Below are 19,378 nucleotides of genomic sequence, written 5' to 3'. Positions count from 1 at the left end.
GCTGCTCGCATTGGTCCAGAACCAATGACTGTTAACAGAATATGGAATCGGTGGGTTCAGAGGGTAATACGGAACGCCGTGCTGGATCTCAACGGCCTCGTACCACTAGCAGTAGAGATGACTGGCATCTTATCCGCATGGCTGTAACGGATCGTGCAGCCACGTCTCGATCTCTGAGTCAACAGATGGGGAAGTTTGCAAGACAACAACCATCTGCACGAACAGTTCGACGACGTTTGCAGCAGCATGGACTATCAGCTCGGAGACCATGGCTGCGTTTACTCTTGACGCTGCATTACAGACAGGAGCGCCTGAGATGGTGTACTCAACGACGAACCTGGGTGCACGAATGGCAAAACGTCATTTTTTCGAGTGAATCCAGGTTCTGTTTACAGCATCATGATGGTCGCATCCGTGTTTGGTGACATCGCGGTGAACGCACATTGGAAGCGTGTATTCGTCGTTGCCATACTGGCGTATTACCCGGCGTGATGGAATGGGCTGCCATTGGTTACACGTCTCGGTCACCGCTTGTTCGCATTGACGGCGCTTTGAACAGTGGACGTTACATTTCAGATGTGTTACGACCCGTGGCTGTAGCTTTAATTCGATCCCTGCGAAACCCTACATTTCAGCAGTATAATGCACGACCGCATGTTGCAGGTCCTGTACGGGCCTTTCTGGATACAGAAAATGTTCGACTGCTGCCCTGGCCAGCACATTCTCCAGATCTCTCACCAATTGGAAACATCTGGTCCATGGTGGCCGAGCAACTGGCTCGTCACAATACGCCAGTCGTTACTCCTGATGAACTGTGGTATCGTGTTGAAGCTACACGGGCAGCTGTACCTGTACTCGCCATCCAAGCTGTTTGACTGATTTCTCAGGATCTATGCACACAAATTGCGCGAAAATGTAATCACATGTCGGTTCTAGTATAATATATTTGTCCAATGAATACCCATTTATCATCTGCATTTCTTCTTGGTGTAGCAATTATAATGGCCAGTAGTGTAGTTTCGCAATTGTGCCGAGTAATTGCCTGTACAGTTAACTAAGCATTATTCAGTGAAACTGACATATGTCAAACATGTAATTCAGTTAGATAAGTTCTTTCCAGAAGTAAAACCTGCTAGCTGATTTTGTCTCGGTTTGTTAACGGGAATGACAACGTGGAACAACTTCCATTTAGGCCCGACCTTTAGTTCAACATAAGTAAAACACTACAGAGAAATCCCGATTAGTGGCGATGACAAACTGTGGCATAACATCAGGTGTACGGAAAACGGCAGGCGGATATGTGGCATCATTATGTGCTATCGACGATTGATTTGGTTAAATGCTATCAACATGGTGACAACAGTTCCAATAATTATATTATCATGCAAAATATTTGCCTGGTATTCAATAGAGTATGAAATGGTCCCACTGACAATAGTGAAATATTACCGAAAGATGCGTGGACGATAAAGCAGAAAATTATATTTACTTAGAGCAGATTTCTTTTTCCAAGATATAGTACACAGGGGGAAAAAATGCGTAATTTATAGTGCGGGCATAACGGCCATTTTAACACACCTACATGTTCTCATGTTAACACAACGACATCTCAAATTACACCCGCTATGGGCATGAGATCATCGTGAACGGTTCTTGAATCAATGGAAACTTGTTGGCTCGTCTGATGAATCACATGACGTCGTTAAAAACCATTCAAAAGCCAAGATAACACGAAATATTTTTTATTCAATACAACCAGTTTCAACAGTCTCTGCCGTCATCTTTAAGTCCTAAACATCTTTTTGTAGTTTACGCTGAACTTCATGCGCAAGATTTCAAATGGATGAAATTCAGCACATTATAAGTGTTAGTCGTCGCTAAAATATTTAAAATCACACAACGCTTTGTCCAAAAGGTCATGTCCATTTACATATTGCTCACAAATGCTTCAGTATGTGTCCAGCTTATGTAAACAGTTGTGCTATTGTGTACTGTATTTGTATTACGTAACAAATATCTGTTAGCAATATGTATATGGTCATGGCGTTTTGGAGACGGTGTTATGTGTTTATAAACATTTTAGAGATTAAAAACGTTTATAAGTTGCTGAGTTTTTCCCCTGATATCTTGTACATGCGGATCAGCGTTAAATTAACATGTCTAACTACAAAAATATGTTTAAGAGCTGAAGATGACAACTGAGAGTGTTGAAAGCGGTTGTCTTGAATAAAAAATATTTTGTGCGATCTTGGCGTTTGAATGATTTTTAGCAATTAATATAAATCGCCGTTCAGTATTCACGTAATGATGAAATTCTATCCCGCGTCGTATGGTCGTGTTGGGATGCGCCCTCATCCAAGCGGATGACTCTCGAAACATGCACCCCTCTACAGACGAAGGCCAATGCTGCAGTACTGGGTCTCCGAGGGACATGTGATTGTAGTCAAAGGAGAACGTCATGTAACCAAATCCACCAGATCTGAAGCCGTTATAATACATTTAGGATGCAATCGTCCACCGTCTCCGTGCCCAAATACCACCGCCTGTGTTTTCACGGGAATTTTCAGTTTAAAGAGGAAAAACTCAATGTTAAATTAAATGTCGATGGTACCTCTATAGAGTGTGTAACAAATGCCAAATTTTTGCGAATGAATATTGATTTTCAGTTGAAGTGGTGTGAACACACAAGGTACTTGCAAACAGAATGTCATCAGAATGTTATGCCCTTAGAATCCTATCATCAGTGTGTAACATGCAGTGTCCTTTAGTTAGATATTATTCATATGTACACTCAATTCTTAGCTATGGAATTATTTTCTGGGGAACAAATGCACAAAACATTAACACAATTTTCAAACTCCAGAAAAGAGCCATAAGAATAATAACCAAAAATACTAGTCGAGCTCATTGTAAGGATCTGTTCAGAACACTGGGGATTTTTAACTGCTCCATGTGAATACATTTACCAGTCAGTTGTACACAGCAAAAATAACATTGGTAATTACTGCCCAAACAGCTCTGTCCATGACCATGCAACAAGAGATAGACTCAACTTACATTTACCAAGAAAAAATTAACATAAAACTCAAAATAGCATTTTCTACCAAGGAATAAAACTGTACTACAAATGACCAAAATAGGTTAAATAAATTGCCAAAATACACTTATTTAAAAAGGCAGCTAAAAATTACCTGTTATGCAATGCATTTTATACATTGAAGGATTACTTAGCTAAAAACAGAGTAGGGGTGTCATAAAAACTGTTATACAAATAAACAATAATAATAATGATTATAAAATATCCATCATTCCACGTAACATCTTCACTTTACGTTATTATCCTTCTTCTTTTACTTTCTAGAAATACTTATCCCAAGCTATGCATAGCACAATACTAACACCTATTCCTCTTTCTGAGCTCAACATCTCACTCATTATGGAGGGATGCTGACTCAGTTTTTCAGGATAGCAAATGGGAAGTTGCGGTACAGAAATTGGCCCAGAGTCACCAGTATGTGTGTGTGTGTGTGTGTGTGTGTGTGTGTGTGTGTGTGTGTGTGTGATGAGTGAAGTGTTATGAAACAATGTGCGTATAAATGATTATCTCTAACTAGAAGTCTGTAAATATATGTGTATACGAATTAGCTTATTTTAAAAGGATCTAAATTTGTAAATACTTTGACATGTCATATATTCTTGCAAAAAGAGATCTACGGATGAATAAAACTACTACTACTACTACTGTGCATAGAAATAAGATACGGGAATCGCTCTTGTAACACGTTCAAAAAATGGAACGATACCCATCTAAGAGCTAGATCATAAATTTTTGGCTATATATACATATATTGTGACAGTGAAGTGTGTTTGTTGCTGTGAATCTGTTTAATTTTCTGTTTACGAGTCAGTCACCGAGTATCTGTCGATAATAGGATGACTGCCGACTTTTGTGGAAACATAGTTGAATTTAATTTTCTAAACTGTAATAATAGGTTCTAAACTGATTTCTTCTCATTCAGCAAGTTGATATTGTACATGGAATAAGTAACATTACATGAGAATTCGAAAATTTCTGAGCCGGCCTGTTCAAAGCCTTGAACTGAAGCGTATCGAAAAGTTTAGTATAAAATGCAGTGTCACATACTTGTCAGATAAAAACCTCAATTAAATGGTCAGAAACCTCGTCCACAATGCATGAAATAAAACGTAATGCAAAGTCCTTTCCGAATACTGAACGTTATAATTGTAGTAACAAGTAAACATAGTTGGCGTTTGTGGAACGAGCGGCAACGTTTGCTGGAAGACGTTTGCCCTCGTTGTGACGAAGAGCTCTTGTGTACAATGGTACAACATGCGTAGTCTTCTGTTGATTCGTTTGTAAATAGGGAATGTCTGTTGAGTTTCCTTTATGCACTCTGCACGTAGAACTTTATGGCATTCGAGCGTAACGGCTAATTGCAGAGCAGTCTGGGAAACATGTTCGTGTTTCAGCATGTTTCCAAGTAAGCTCAGTGCAGACTTGTAGGCAAGTAGTGTACGCACTCCGGGTAGCGGGAGCTTCATCTTATATGCAGCCTCTCCCAGAGACACGCGACTGTAAAACAACAAGAGAGGACGCGTGCGTCTGAAAAATGCAGAGAGACAACCCAAGTATACAGGGGGACCAGATGCTTCTCGACGAAGCTTGCACTGCGCTGTATTACACGGTACGGCTGCAGTTTTAACTATCAGTCTAGTTGATGCCGCTGCAAACACAAGTTGACTTTACTCGGCACTAAAACCGCAGAGTTCACATTCTTCCAACGTAGTGTTATGCTGTTATCTTTATTATTACGACTAAATTTCCAGACAGTCTAGCAGTAAAGAAGGAGTTATTATCGAGAACACAGCAGGTAGGACGGTTACAACTGGAACTTGTGTGTATTTGTCTTGGAATGTACGACATAATTTCATAATTGAAATCACCATGAGTTGTTTTCCAATATGTTTCCTCGCAGATTTAATGGATTACCAGTTTGAACCGTTCTATAATAATTTTAAATAGAGTAACTTAAAATAGAAAAATGAGTTTCAGAAAACGCTCATATAGCCACACACCTCAGCATACCACTTTCGAAATTCGGGGAGGTTCACTGACACGCCGGCCGGTGTGGCCGAGCGGTTCTAGGCGCTTCAGTATGGAACCGCGCGACTGCTACGGTCACAGGTTCGAACTCTGCCTCTGGCATGAACGTGTGTAATGTCCTTCGGTTAGTTAGGTTTAAGTAGTTCTAAGTTCTACGGGACTGATGACCTCAAATGTTCAAAATGGTTCAAATGACTCTGAGCACTATGGGACTTAACTTCTGAGGTTATCAGTCCCCTAGAACTTAGAACTACTTAAACCTAACTAACCTAAGAACATCACACACATCCATGCTCGAGGTAGGATTCGAACCTGCGACTATAGTGGTGGAGCGGTTCCTACCTCAAATGTTAAGCCTCATAGTGCTCAGAGCCCTTTGAACCCTATTTTGCACTGACACCGGATCGAATCCACCCGGCGGATTATCAACGGCCAGCCTGATGTGGTTCTTAGGGGGTCCCGAAATCTGACTAGGTGAATTTCTGGCTGGTATCCACGTCCGTCTGAGCTACACGATGTACTGCGATTTCGAAAACGTGCTCACACTTTCAAATGTGACAACAGTAGGTGCAGACGGAAAGGGTACACAAGTTTCGTTCCGGATGTGGCGGCATGAAGGGTATCTGGACGCACCCTACCGCCAAATACAGATTACCGTGCCAATCCCATGAAGATACGGCATAAGGCCAGAAAACAAAGAGAAAAACATATAAACTGGGTTCCGGAAGGCAGCTACTCTGCCCGACAAAGAACGTGAAGCACCAGGAAGACCAGGTTGAATGTCGATGTAACTTCTTGCACGAACACGCCATCAGCAGGTGTGTAAAATTAGCCATGCAGTTTTCTGTGACAGGTGGAATGGCTAACCGGGTGCGTTAGTAATGCTCACCGTTAGTGTTGTTACCAGGTCTGCTAGGGTGTGGTGAAACGCTACCATTAGATTCCTTTCATGGTAGTTCACACGTCTGTGTTGTCATTTCCACCCCTCGCTACTCACAAATGTGTCGAAGTTTTCATTTCACTAACTTAAAAAAATGTTTCAGCATTACTCCTATCAGCCGGCCGCGGTGGCCATGCGGTTCTAGGCGCTGTAGTCCGGAACCGCGCGACTGCTATGGTCGCAGGTTCGAATCCTGCCTCGGGCATGGATGTGTGTGATGTCCTTAGGTTAGTTAGGTTTAAGTAGTTCTAAGTTCTAGGGGACTGATGACCTCAGATGCTAAGTCCCATAGTGCTCAGAGCCATTTGAACCATTACTCCTATCCTCTCCACACTCTGTGTAAATTTGAAAGTATGGTAGTCAATAAATTTATCTTTATTCCTATGTTCCATCTACATTGTGACTGTGGAAATATATTTTAAAATGAAGATGAGTCTGTTCTTTGTGTGAATGGTAGGATGTCTGCTAAACAGGATTGCCAATCCTGAAAAATTAGTGCGTGGACGGAGAGGTTACCTGTACAGCTCGCTGGGGAAGTAGACGAAGGGTGTTTTCACGAAGTTCGTCAGGGCACAGTTAGCTTCCCACTTCACAGCCGTGAGCAGGTAGGACTCAAATCGCATGGAAACAGCACTTGTGGTCCGGCGACCAGGTAATTCAGACGTCTGTACGCTGCAATCTTTAGTTTTCTATTATGTTTATATTCTTATCATAGAGCTGTTTTTAGGTAATTTTATCGGTTTCCTTCCAGTGCTTATACAGTTTTGCCTCAGTGTTCAGTGTAGGCAAACCAGATATTTAACCGAGCGGGGTGGCGCAGTGGTTAGACACTGGACTCGCATTCGGGAGGACGACGGTTCAATCCCGCGTCCGGCCATCCTGATTTAGGTTTTCCGTGATTTCCCTAAATCACTCCAGGCAAATGCCGGGATGGTTCCTCTGAAAGGGCACGGCCGACTTCCTTCCCAATCCCTCCCTAATCCGATGAGACCGATGACCACGCTGTCTGGTCTCCTTCCTCAAAACCAACCAACCAACCAACCAGATATTTAAGAGCACTGTTCGTTCATTTGCGTAATCTCTTTGAATAGTGGACCATTGCACGACGTGTAGCGATTCTACAAACTATATGTCATTTAGGCTACATTTAATGAACCACTTCACGTTTTCTAGGAATAATGAACACGAACAAATGCGCCACAACCTGGTTTATAATTTAGAGTCATTTTTGTTTTACTGAACTCAGAAATTCAGAATATTCGTGCGTTTGCATGATTTCTGGGTAACGTGTATCACAGTCCAAATTAAATTGCTTGAGGGTATAAATCATTACAAAAACTTTTTGTTTTTCAAATAACGCGTGCCATTCTAATTCTTTCATATTTCGGATCAGGAATTTAATTGCTTTTCTTTGCGATAGTGACCTGATGGGCGGCCACGTGTCGCTAGGAGAATCCACTAGCATCCACAATATCAATAGCGCAATAAGGTCTTCTTTGTGGTCATTAATTAACCATGTGCAGTAGTAGCAGGTCTTGAAACTCGCAATTTTCTGTGGCTTAACAGACTTCAGGAATGTAAGACATTCAATTGGTATGTGGTAGTGCCTCTCTGTTTACGTGTCGTAATACTGCACGTCGTAGAAACAGTGCAATGATTATCCCGAATTATTCAAAGAATATGTGTGCGAATGTGCGGTTTTTGTTTATGTTCCCTGTCCCTGTTTGCCAATTATGTTCGCAGTATTTGCCATGCTCGTATATACGTAGATACCACCTTTCAACAAAGTGATCCTATCCCCATGTTGATAGTTACGTTACGTTGTGTTAATCAAAAATTCGAGTGCATGCACAGTGACCCTCCCATTAATTCATGACAGTGAGTTCTAACTGGCGACCCATTTCTTTATATTTACTGTTTTACTCTGCAAGTAACTTAAACATAACGTTGTCCAAATAGACAAATGGATTGTTTGTTCCCTACCGCCCCTACATAACAAAAGCAGTTACTTTACACACGATCTCCCCTACCAAGGATAGCAGGTAGGTTACAGTCTAAGGGACCTGAACAGCGTCAGATGTTGAGTGAAGTACAAAGAGATGCCACGTACTCGTATGAGACAGCGTTATCAGCATCTAGCATAATTTGAAAGGGGCCTCAATGTGGCATTTTATTTGGCCATCTGGTCAAATCGTGCAATATTCAGATTTGTGCGGCAAATGGATATGAATGCAGCCCGAGCAGGAAACATGAGGGAAGACATAATCGTCGACAATATTCCGGTCGGATATATCTGGCCACCACGAGGAGATATCATTGTATGGTGCACTAAAAACGTCGCACCCCCTTCATAGATGTGCCTGTCATCCGAGAACAACTAATGGACTCCCAACAGTCTGTGTCATCCCGCAGCATTGGTCGCACACCGACAGCAGCTGGACTAGAAATTACCGTCCTATACATGGGCTGCCGTTAACATCACAAAATAAACGGCTGCATCTGCAGCGCTGCAGCGCCCGGGGAAGCTTGGATTGTAGGTTAAGGGCGACAGATTGAGATCTGTGATGACTCACGCTTCTGCACTACTCTGAACGACCGTCGTCGCCGAGAAAGGCTGCTACATGGAGAGAGGTCCCATTCTCCCATTGTTTTCGGGAGGCATAGCGGTGTTAATTATCGTGGCCTGTTTGGGGAGCTACCGTGTATGAGTTCAGGTCACAGCTGGTAGTGACTGGGTGAACTCCGACGGCAGAAGGATGCGTTAGCGACATGCTGCGTTTTCCTGTGTGATCTCTCATGTGGCAGTATGCTGATTCCAGTTAACAACAGGGAAATGCTCATCCACATATGGCACGTGCCTCTGTGACCTGTGTGCATGATACTGAGATACTCACGTGGCCAACAAGATTCCCATATCTGTACGTAATAGGATTTGTTTGGGACCGGATGAGCTGTCATCTCTGCTCAACAACATTATCTTGTATATTAAGACAAAAATTATTCCATTCCATTGTGGCAACGTGCTATAGTAAACAGTCTCGATTTATTTTCGAATAATAACAGTCTTTGTTTCTAGATCATTTAGTATCAATAAGGCGTTTTCTGACCGTTAGATTACATATCCATTTGCTGCTGCATCTACTTTTCCATTTTATGTGGCTTTATGGCGGATGGCTTACATAACCAGCTACATTTACGTAAGTTACTACTACTTTCGGTCCATTGTACCTGCGTAGTTGTATGAAAGAGGACCATGCCCTTTGCTCTATTTGTTTCTAATTTTTTATACGATGGAGCCCCCCACGCCCACACTGACGTGGTGTCAATCACAAAAGGGAAGTGAGGCCGTGATGTTATCCGTGCGTATGGCTAGGATTACTCACTAACACTTTCGAATCGAGGAGATAGATAGTGGACGAAAAGGAAACAAAAGACCGGGCAGTAAGAGCAGTAGCGATTTCTTGGTATGTATGACGAAAAATCATGCAAGGGTAAGGTGTTTGTCAAATTTAGGTATAATGCAATGCTCGGTACCGTTATCATAGCTTAGGTCGTCATAAAGAGCATCAGTCCTTTCGAGGGGGGGATTGCTGGGTCATCTGCAGCGTCTGTACCTGTAACATGTCTAGATTGTTATATAACTGGTCGATTCCTCACAAATCGATCACTGTGTTAGGGTTTTGGTGGGATTTGTTTGCGTTTAGTGTGCAATACTGCTTTCCTGAGTAGCCGAGTGGTCGGTTAGTTTAGACCTGACGGTGACAGTTAATTTTACTGTGCTGCAGGGGTTCACCAGTATTTGTCATGTTTGTGCGTTGTTGTTATCCATAGTGGCTAATTTTCCCTACGTAGTAGTGTTTTTAGGCGGTTTTGTTTCCACGTATGATTGTGATCGTAGGTACTGAGGTTAAGGACGATAGCATTGTTCGAATGTCTCGTTCTCTTGTACAGTTGTGTTGCAAGGTTTCCAAATAACTCCATGAAAGTCTCAAGTTGGTATTCTCTGTGACCGTCCGCGGTTGTGTCTAATTGATTGGTTTCGTGATGTTACAGACAATCTGATGAACCCCCAAAAGGGTGAAACGCGTCATTGTTTGTGACATGGGCCCCTTGTTTCGAGTCAGCATCAAATTAGGTGAAAGATGGTAGTCTTATGACAAAAACGACAACATCTTCTACAAAGGATACAGTCATTGTTTGTTAGGATCCAAATACACTCCTGGAAATGGAAAAAAGAACACATTGACACCGGTGTGTCAGACCCACCATACTTGCTCCGGACACTGCGAGAGGGCTGTACAAGCAATGATCACACGCACGGCACAGCGGACACACCAGGAACCGCGGTGTTGGCCGTCGAATGGCGCTAGCTGCGCAGCATTTGTGCACCGCCGCCGTCAGTGTCAGCCAGTTTGCCGTGGCATACGGAGCTCCTTCGCAGTCTTTAACACTGGTAGCATGCCGCGACAGCGTGGACGTGAACCGTATGAGCAGTTGACGGACTTTGAGCGAGGGCGTATAGTGGGCATGCGGGAGGCCGGGTGGAGGTACCGCCGAATTGCTCAACACGTGGGGCGTGAGGTCTCCACAGTACATCGATGTTGTCGCCAGTGGTCGGCGGAAGGTGCACGTGCCTGTCGACATGGGACCGAACCGCAGCGACGCACGGATGCACGCCAAGACCGTAGGATCCTACGCAGTGCCGTAGGGGACCGCACCGCCACTTCCCAGCAAATTAGGGACACTGTTGCTCCTGGGGTATCGGCGAGGACCATTCGCAACCGTCTCCATGAAGCTGGGCTACGGTCCCGCACACCGTTAGGCCGTCTTCCGCTCACGCCCCAACATCGTGCAGCCCGCCTCCAGTGGTGTCGCGACAGGCGGGACGAATGGAGACGTGTCGTCTTCAGCGATGAGAGTCGTTTCTGCCTTGGTGCCAATGATGGTCGTATGCGTGTTTGGCGCCGTGCAGGTGAGCGCCACAATCAGGACTGCATACGACCGAGGCACACAGGGCCAACACCCGGCATCATGGTGTGGGGAGCGATCTCCTACACTGGCCGTACACCACTGGTGATCGTCGAGGGGACACTGAATAGTGCACGGTACATCCAAACCGTCATCGAACCTATCGTTCTACCATTCCTAGACCGGCAAGGGAACTTGCTGTTCCAACAGGGCAATGCACGTCCGCATGTATCCCGTGCCACCCAACGTGCTCTAGAAGGTGTAAGTCAACTACCCTGGCCAGCAAGATCTCCGGATCTGTCCCCCACTGAGCATGTTTGGGACTGGATGAAGCGTCGTCTCAAGCGGTCTGCACGTCCAGCACGAACGCTGGTCCAACTGAGGCGCCAGGTGGAAATGGCATGGCAAGCCGTTCCACAGGACTACATCCAGCATCTCTACGATCGTCTCCATGGGAGAATAGCAGCCTGCATTGCTGCGAAAGGTTCCCCTTCCTGGGACAAAGAATTCACGATGTTCTTATTTCAATTTCCAGGAGGGTATAAATAATTTAATACAGTAACTTGAAAAGGCGAAACGTGACGAAAGAATCCTTCGCACGTCTAATGCAGGAAATGAATGAAATTAAAAGGTGCCAGGGCAGGAATTATTTTTTCTAGGGACACTACATCTATCCACAACAGTGCTTTGGAAACGGAAAGACTGAGATATTTGATAAATGGTGAGACATCATACCGTCTTCCACCTACTGTTAGATCTAAAACAAGTGGAAATTGAACTCCCTAAATCAAATTTAAACGATATGGCAGCTCCTGATATTGGTTTAGCAGTTTTTAAACATTTCATCTGTCTCAATTCTGTTCATTTTTGGAACACAGCCTACGACCAGCTTAAAGACAGAAGTGATGACGCTTTCTGCAGGACCTGACCATCATTTTGCAGGACAATGCTCAAGCATGTACAGTGGAAGCTGTTACTGACTTGTTTGACTAAAGGGGCTGCTATGTGCTATACCAACTACTGTACTCCAATGACTTAAGCCTTCGTAAGTTCAACCCGATTTCTAAATTGAAGGAAATACTTCACGGCGTTCGCTTCAGAACTGATACAAATTCGTCGGGCAATAGACCGCGCCGCTCGAGCTGTCAACACAACTGGCACTGCTAAGAGTAACCTACGTCTTCCAAGTCGCTGGCAGCAGGTTATACACAATGCTGGTGACGACTTTGAAGGTCAGTAAAACTTTGGAAAACTTATCTACCTTGTACGAGCTGTAAATCAATAGTTGCCACTATTAAAGTTTCAACCCTCGTATAAATAACCTAGCAGATAATGTCGGGAGTTCTATGAGACTTTTCGCGGTTGATGCCGTTTTATATAGAGAAGAAAACTGTAGTGAAATCCAGTAAGACCTACACAGCATCGACGCTTGCCGTAGGGAGTGACAATTGTCGTGCAACATAAGCTCGGATCTGAGCGCTATGGGACTTAATATCTGAGGTCATCAGTCCCCTAGAACTTAGACGTACTTAAACTTAACTAACCTAAGTACATCACACACACATCCATGCCCGAGGCAGGATTCGAACCTGCGACCGTGGAAATCGCTCGGTTCCAGACTGAAGCGCCTAGAACCACTCGGCCACCGCGGCCGGCGCAACATCAGCAAACGTGACGTATTGCGAATACTTAGGTATAGTGACCCATTACCTACTGTACGCTTGGACGATTGTAGAAAAATCACTGGAAGTAGTTGACTTCCATAAAATATCTAGGAGTATGCCAACGGAGCAGTTTGAAGGGGAACAGTCTCATAAAATTACTCTCTGATAAGGCTCAGTTTCATGAGAAGAATCCTCAGGAAAAACTAATGGAAAGGAAGAATCTTACAAAACACTCTTTCGACCAATACTTGAATGTTGCTCGCCATTTTGGGATCCGCACAAGGTACGATTGGCAGAGGACGTAGAGAAGGTCCAAAGAAGAGTGGCAGGTACATTTAGCAAGCGCGAAAGCGTCGCGGTGATGCTGGGGCAGACGTTGCAAGAGAGGCGTTCTGTATCATGGAAGATTACCAGCAAGCTTTGTTCTCGTCAACTATATGCGCCTGGAACAGGTAAAGGGGGAGGTGACAGTGGTAAAGAAAGTATCTTCCATCACACGCCTTAAGAAGGCTTGCGAAGCTGTAGATGCTGACGTAGATGTAGTTACAATTTTAAAACCTTTTAAAACAGAAGCCATAGGCAACTAACACAAATATCCATTTTGTAGACACGACGAATTATTGAGACAAAAAGAAACAATGTTCATTTACAAGTGTCGGATGTTACCTGGTAAAATAACTTCTTCTGTTTCAAGGTATATGACAGCGCATTGCCGACGAAGTATTTCTTAACCACCAACATGTTGTGTAAATAGTTCAAAAAATATATAGTGTTTTATATTGCATAAAATTCTGTAGCTAAGGAATTAACAATATATTACAAATAGCTTTAATATATAATACTGCATTGAATATGCAGAACAGGAAAGATTTAAAAAGGTTCGACAAAACACAACCTCTTGTCTAAACACAACAAAAACTTTAGAAAATTAGTCGCTAGAGTGAATCGACGATGAAAGAATATCATGCGTTTCTGAGTTCACAATTCTATAGTTACGACACACTCCCCTACCGAAAGCTTCGCTATGTGTTATTTCTGTCCGCAGTATATTCATTATATAAGAAAACGGTATTGGAAATTAGTAGTAATTTTGACATCCTTACTCAGTGAAAATTTCCCTGACTCCAAAATCAACTTTTCAAGAAACGGAAAAGTTCTCCAGCAGTCTACGATGTCTCACAACCGGTGTATTGCATTTCTAACTCAAAGCCATTAACGTACACATCATTCTTGTGATACTAGCGATAAATTGATGCTCATGTTACGAAACTGGTCCCTGCTTCACACGTGCAGTATGGGACGGCGCTATTAAAAGGCTAGCACAAAGGAGGCCAGCGCAGAGGCAGTGATTAAAGAAGGCTGTTAATAACTGGCCCATGGAATGGAGAGCCCTCCAGCCGCGCGTGCGGGAGACTGCGATGTTTAAATCTCTTTACCAGCGCGGCACAGTGCCGCCGACCTCAAAGGGCTCAGCAGGGTCGGAGCGGCCAAATGAATCGGCCACGAAAGAGCTCCAGCTTTAGCTAGTCCATTTTGTAGTTCTCCCGCTCCGACGGACGATCCCTGAATTACTCCACACGTCGCTGTGGAATGTTTGGAATCTGGGAGCTTACCGCCAAAGCTTAGGAGTCACAGGAAGGACAAGAAGTATCACTTGCTTGATCACAAGGAGAGCAAGGAAAATATATTGGAGTTGTAAAATATTGGAGAACGATATAATTGTGGTAATTGTGATGAGTTGGTGTTACAAAAGTATATTAATTGCAACAGAGTGTAGGTGTTTTGAAAAGTCAGATTCCACATTATTTTTACCCTTTTCGAGAATCTACTTTCAATGCAGGCTCCGTAATTCACTAACAGGTCTTGCAATATGTGGTAAAGCTTCAAGGACAGTATTTTATCCTTTCGATGGGAATACAATTAATTTATTTTCACAAGAAGTGCGTAGACTGAACATTCGAAATCACCTCTGAATCGGCCTAGGTTCCTCGCCACTAATCTATTCTTTCTTGTAGAAAACGTATTGAGGAAGGCAGGTATTGTCACAATGTTATTATATTTCCTCTGAAATAATAATAATAATAATATTAAACCTTTTAATTTCAGGGATACCATTAATTTGTAGCGTGTAGCCTGTAGTCAGTTGTGTCAAGTGGACTAAATATCGTCTTTGGATTCGATGTGATGTAAATTGGTTAAGAGCTTTGGCATGGCGAGCGAATGATCACTGATCATTCGCTACGGAGGCACTAATTTACACTGAAGAGCCAAAGAAACTGGTACATCTGCCTAATATCGTGTGAGGCCGCCGCGATCTGGCAGAAATGCCACAACACGACGTAGCATGGACTCGACTAATATCTGAAGTAGTGCTGGAGGGAATTGACACCATGAATCTTGCGGGATTGCCCATAAATCCGTAAGAGTATGACGGGGGTGGAGATCTCTTCTGAACAGCACATTGCAAGGCATCCCAGACGTGTTCAATAATGTTCATGTCTGGGGAGTTTGGTTGCCAGCGGATGTGTTTAAACTCAGAAGAGTGTTCCTGGAGCCACTCTGTAGTAATTATGGAATTGCTCAAGTCCGTCGGAATGCACAGTGGACATGAGTGGATGCAGGTGATCAGAAAGGATGCTTAAGTACGTGTCACCTGTGGAAGTAGTACCTAGGCGTATCAGGGGTCTCGTATCACTCCACCTGCGCGCGCCGCACACCATTACAGAGCGCCCACCAGGCTGAACAGTTCCCTGCTGACATGCAGGGTCCATACCAGTACACGTCCATCCCCTCGATATAATTTGAAACGAGACTCGTCGGACCAGGCAACATGTCTCCTGTAATCAAAAGTCCACTGTTGGTGTTGACGGGCCCAGGCGAGATGTAAAGCTTTGTGTCGTGCAGTCATCAAGGGTAAACGAGTGGGCCTTCGGCTTTGAAAGCCCATATCGCTGATGTTTCGTTGATGGTTCGCACGCTGACACTTGTCGATGGCCCAGAACTGAAATCTACATAAATTTCCGGAAGGGCTGCTCTTCTGTTCCCGTGTTCACTCGTTGTTGGTTCCGTCCTTGCAGGATACTTTTTCCGACCGCAGTAATGTCAGAAATTTTATGTTTTACCGGATTCTTGATACTCAAGACACATTAATGAACTGGTTGTATGGGAAAATCCGTACTTCATCGCTAGCTCGGACATGCTGTGTCCCATCGCTCGTGCGCCGTCTGTAACACCACATTCAAACTCACTTAAATCTTGATAACCTGCCATTGCAGCAACAGTAACTGATGCATCAACTGCGCCAGATACTTGTGGTCTTACATAGGCGTTGCCGACCGCAGCGCCGTATTCTGCCCGTTTACATATCTCTGTATCTGAAGAAGCTTGCCTATACCAGTTTCTTTGGCCCTTCAGCGTAAAACGGTTAATCAAACCCAATAGCTGTTACTTCATTGTATTGTGAAACATAAAGCATAAAGCTCAGTTAGCATTCCGTGAGCTCGCTTTCTCACTTGTTACAATTTTATATTCCGTATATAACGGAACATCTGCGGCTCAAAAAAATGGCTCAAATGGCTGCAAGCACTATGGGACTTATCATCTGAGGTCATCAGTCCCCTAGACTTAGAACTACGTAAACCTAACTAACCTAAGGACATCACACACATCCATGCCCGAGGCAGGATTCGAACCTGCGACCCGTAGCAGCCACGTGGTTCCGGACTGAAGCGCCTAGAACGGCTCGGCCACAGCAGCCGGCTCTGAAACCGTCTATACTTGATGGTAGTCTTCAGGAGCTAACTTAAACTTTTTTTCCTAGTTAAAATGATGCTTTTTAATGTGAAGTGTGTTTCTTGGTGCTAATAGAATTTTTCCTCACCTCTAATCTGTTTGCCGTCCCAGAGAAGGTAGTATAACTAATGCTGGTGATTTATCTAAAACTGCAAATATAGCTTCCGCTTTGCCGTATGCAAACACCTGATAGCAAGGAAAATTAAGTGTGTCAGCTTCTCATAGTGTTCGAGAAAATAAATCTCGGAAAGCAAATGATAATTTCCTAATGTTCCCGTATGGATCTCATCTTCATCATCATCAGGATTTCCTTCCAGCTACCTGGGTAGGAACTTTGTGAGACACGTGCCTGCATGTATTTTGGTCCTGGTATAGCTTTTCCCTCTCAAATGCATCCCACGTTACTCTTCTCCTCTTAAGCCCTTCATTAATCTGATCTCTCGACATCTTCCTATGGCGCCCAATACGTCTTTCTTCTCCGTCTCCAAATACTGAAGACGACATCGAGTCGGGTGCATTCGCTTCACATGATCTAACCGTTTCAGTCTTGAAACGATCGTTCTTTCCTCTATGATCAAGGCCACTTGCAGGTCTCTCCTTAAGTACTCATTTCTGATTCTGTAACTCCTACATTTTTGTGCAGCTTAGCAAAGGAACTTCATTTCACATGCCTTTATCGGACTCTCTTCTCTCTTATATATGACACAGATTTCTAACCTATACGTCATGATTGGCAGGAGATACGTGATATACATAGTCTCTTTACGTCTAAAACACGTAAATCATCTACGCCGGTTTACTGTTTGTACTACCATCCACTACCGAGCTGTGTTGTTTCTATCATCTTCCAACTGCCATTACTTACTATCTCTTGTCGGTAGATTAAATCTACTTAAACAGAGAGTTACGGATTCAATCATGGTAATATGAAACTGTGTCTCTTAACATCAGAGTACGCCGATGATTACAGGGTTAAATCTTACAGCAGAGACTCAGAAAAGCTGTCAACAGAGTCAAAACGTATGTAGTTGGAAGAACAAAGTCGTGTTTTCAAAAACAAAAACCTCCTTAAAGCATCACAAAAAATGAGACAAGAACAACAGAACACAGAGAAGTGAAGTGTGCGATTTCATAAACTACCTTAAAAATAAATTTGCTAATGGTCGAAAAACTGTTCATGGGGAATTTAGAACTATTGTTAGCCTTTGTGTCATACTTATTTCTGTAGCGGTCATATTCCAGACGGACTTAAATACGTAGTCAGCCCATCACATCACAGAGAATAAGATGGAACAAAAATTCGTATTTAAAAACTAAATTTTAGAACAATATATGGAATACAAATTCCAAACAATAGAACTACAAAATGGTCTCTTCGGTAATTCGTGTTGTTAAAACGGATTTCGACATACTAACTTCATTACTGGATAAAATGTCCACCTATTACCCATACATTATATAAATCCCAACATATTTCTGAATCTGTGTGCCTTTTCAATGATTTTTCCATCCAGTTCTGTAATATAAACAATTTTTAAGAACAATTAAATTTACGAAAAGAGGAGTACAAATGGTTTATGTCTGTTGTTATCAGCTTAATTTTTATACATTATTGGTATATGTAGGACCGTCTGTGCACTCTTTTATATCGGTAGCTTGTCATATGTATTTAAATATGTTACTGTGACTATCATTATCGAGGTAACAAATGGCTCTATCTCTAATCGCAATTTTATTACGGTCACGCTAATTTATGTTGCAATTATTTACTGAAACCCGATGTATCCTTTCTCACCTGCATTGTCATCTGTTGTTGAAATGTAGACACACAAACACCATACATGTTTTGCAGAACCTCACCGGCAGATAATACATTTTCACTTTACTAAACACAGTGCTAATGTAAATAATGTATGTCCAGTCCCCACCGATGTTCACCTGTCAGCCAGTACACATAACGCAGACATGCATCAACTTTAAAACAAGATATTCAAAACACAGCAGTGCTCTACACAAGCCACAGCTCCAATACAACATTTGCTAACCACTCTATAGCCCATAACTATCGCCCAACTAAACCACAAGCAAATTTAATAATATTAAAATCCGGCCGCAGTTTGCACCATACTATAAATTGCAATAAAAGGAAGCTTTTATATTCAGAAATCAGTAATAGAGTGAAAACAGATTACAAACGACTTCGCTATGTTATGCAACGACATTCTGTTTAATGCTTTAGAGCGACTGTGAAAAAACACGTAAAACACACAAGCCTGCGCGCGCGTGCACACACACACACACACACACATACTCACACAGGCGCACTTACGTATGAAAAGGTAGAGAAAATGTAAACAAAGTTCAAATTTATCGCCAAATTGACACGAGAACAAGTGAACATCAACGGGGACTGGACACACAGCTGCAAAATTAACACTTTGTTCTATCAAGTGAAAATGTATTATTCGCGTGTCAAGTTCCTCAAAAAATGTATGGCGTTTCCACGCGGATTTCAGTAGCAGCTGCGAATGCAGAAGAGAAAGGATATTTCGAAACCACCTCTATGTACAGTCGTGAAATATTTTCGCACGACAGTATCCAAAAATGCAAATACGGTCGCACATAACTCAATAATGTATAAAAATTAAGCAGATGACAACAGACAAAAACTGGTTTTAGTCCTAATTTAATTGTTCTTAAGGCGTGTTTACACTTTATATAACTGAATCAAAAATACTCACTGATGATGGTACAAAGATGCTGAAACATGTCTAGGTTTGTATAAAAGGAGATGTCTACGTAACATGCGGACCTGATCTGGTAAAGCAGATATTGAATAATTATTATCTTCATCTTACCATATGTCAAAATCTAGTTCTGTCTTTTCAT

This window comes from Schistocerca cancellata, chromosome 1 (genome assembly GCF_023864275.1).
Source record: "Schistocerca cancellata isolate TAMUIC-IGC-003103 chromosome 1, iqSchCanc2.1, whole genome shotgun sequence".
Classification (NCBI taxonomy): Eukaryota; Metazoa; Arthropoda; class Insecta; order Orthoptera; family Acrididae; genus Schistocerca; species Schistocerca cancellata.
Note: the sequence above shows the minus strand (reverse complement) of the source record.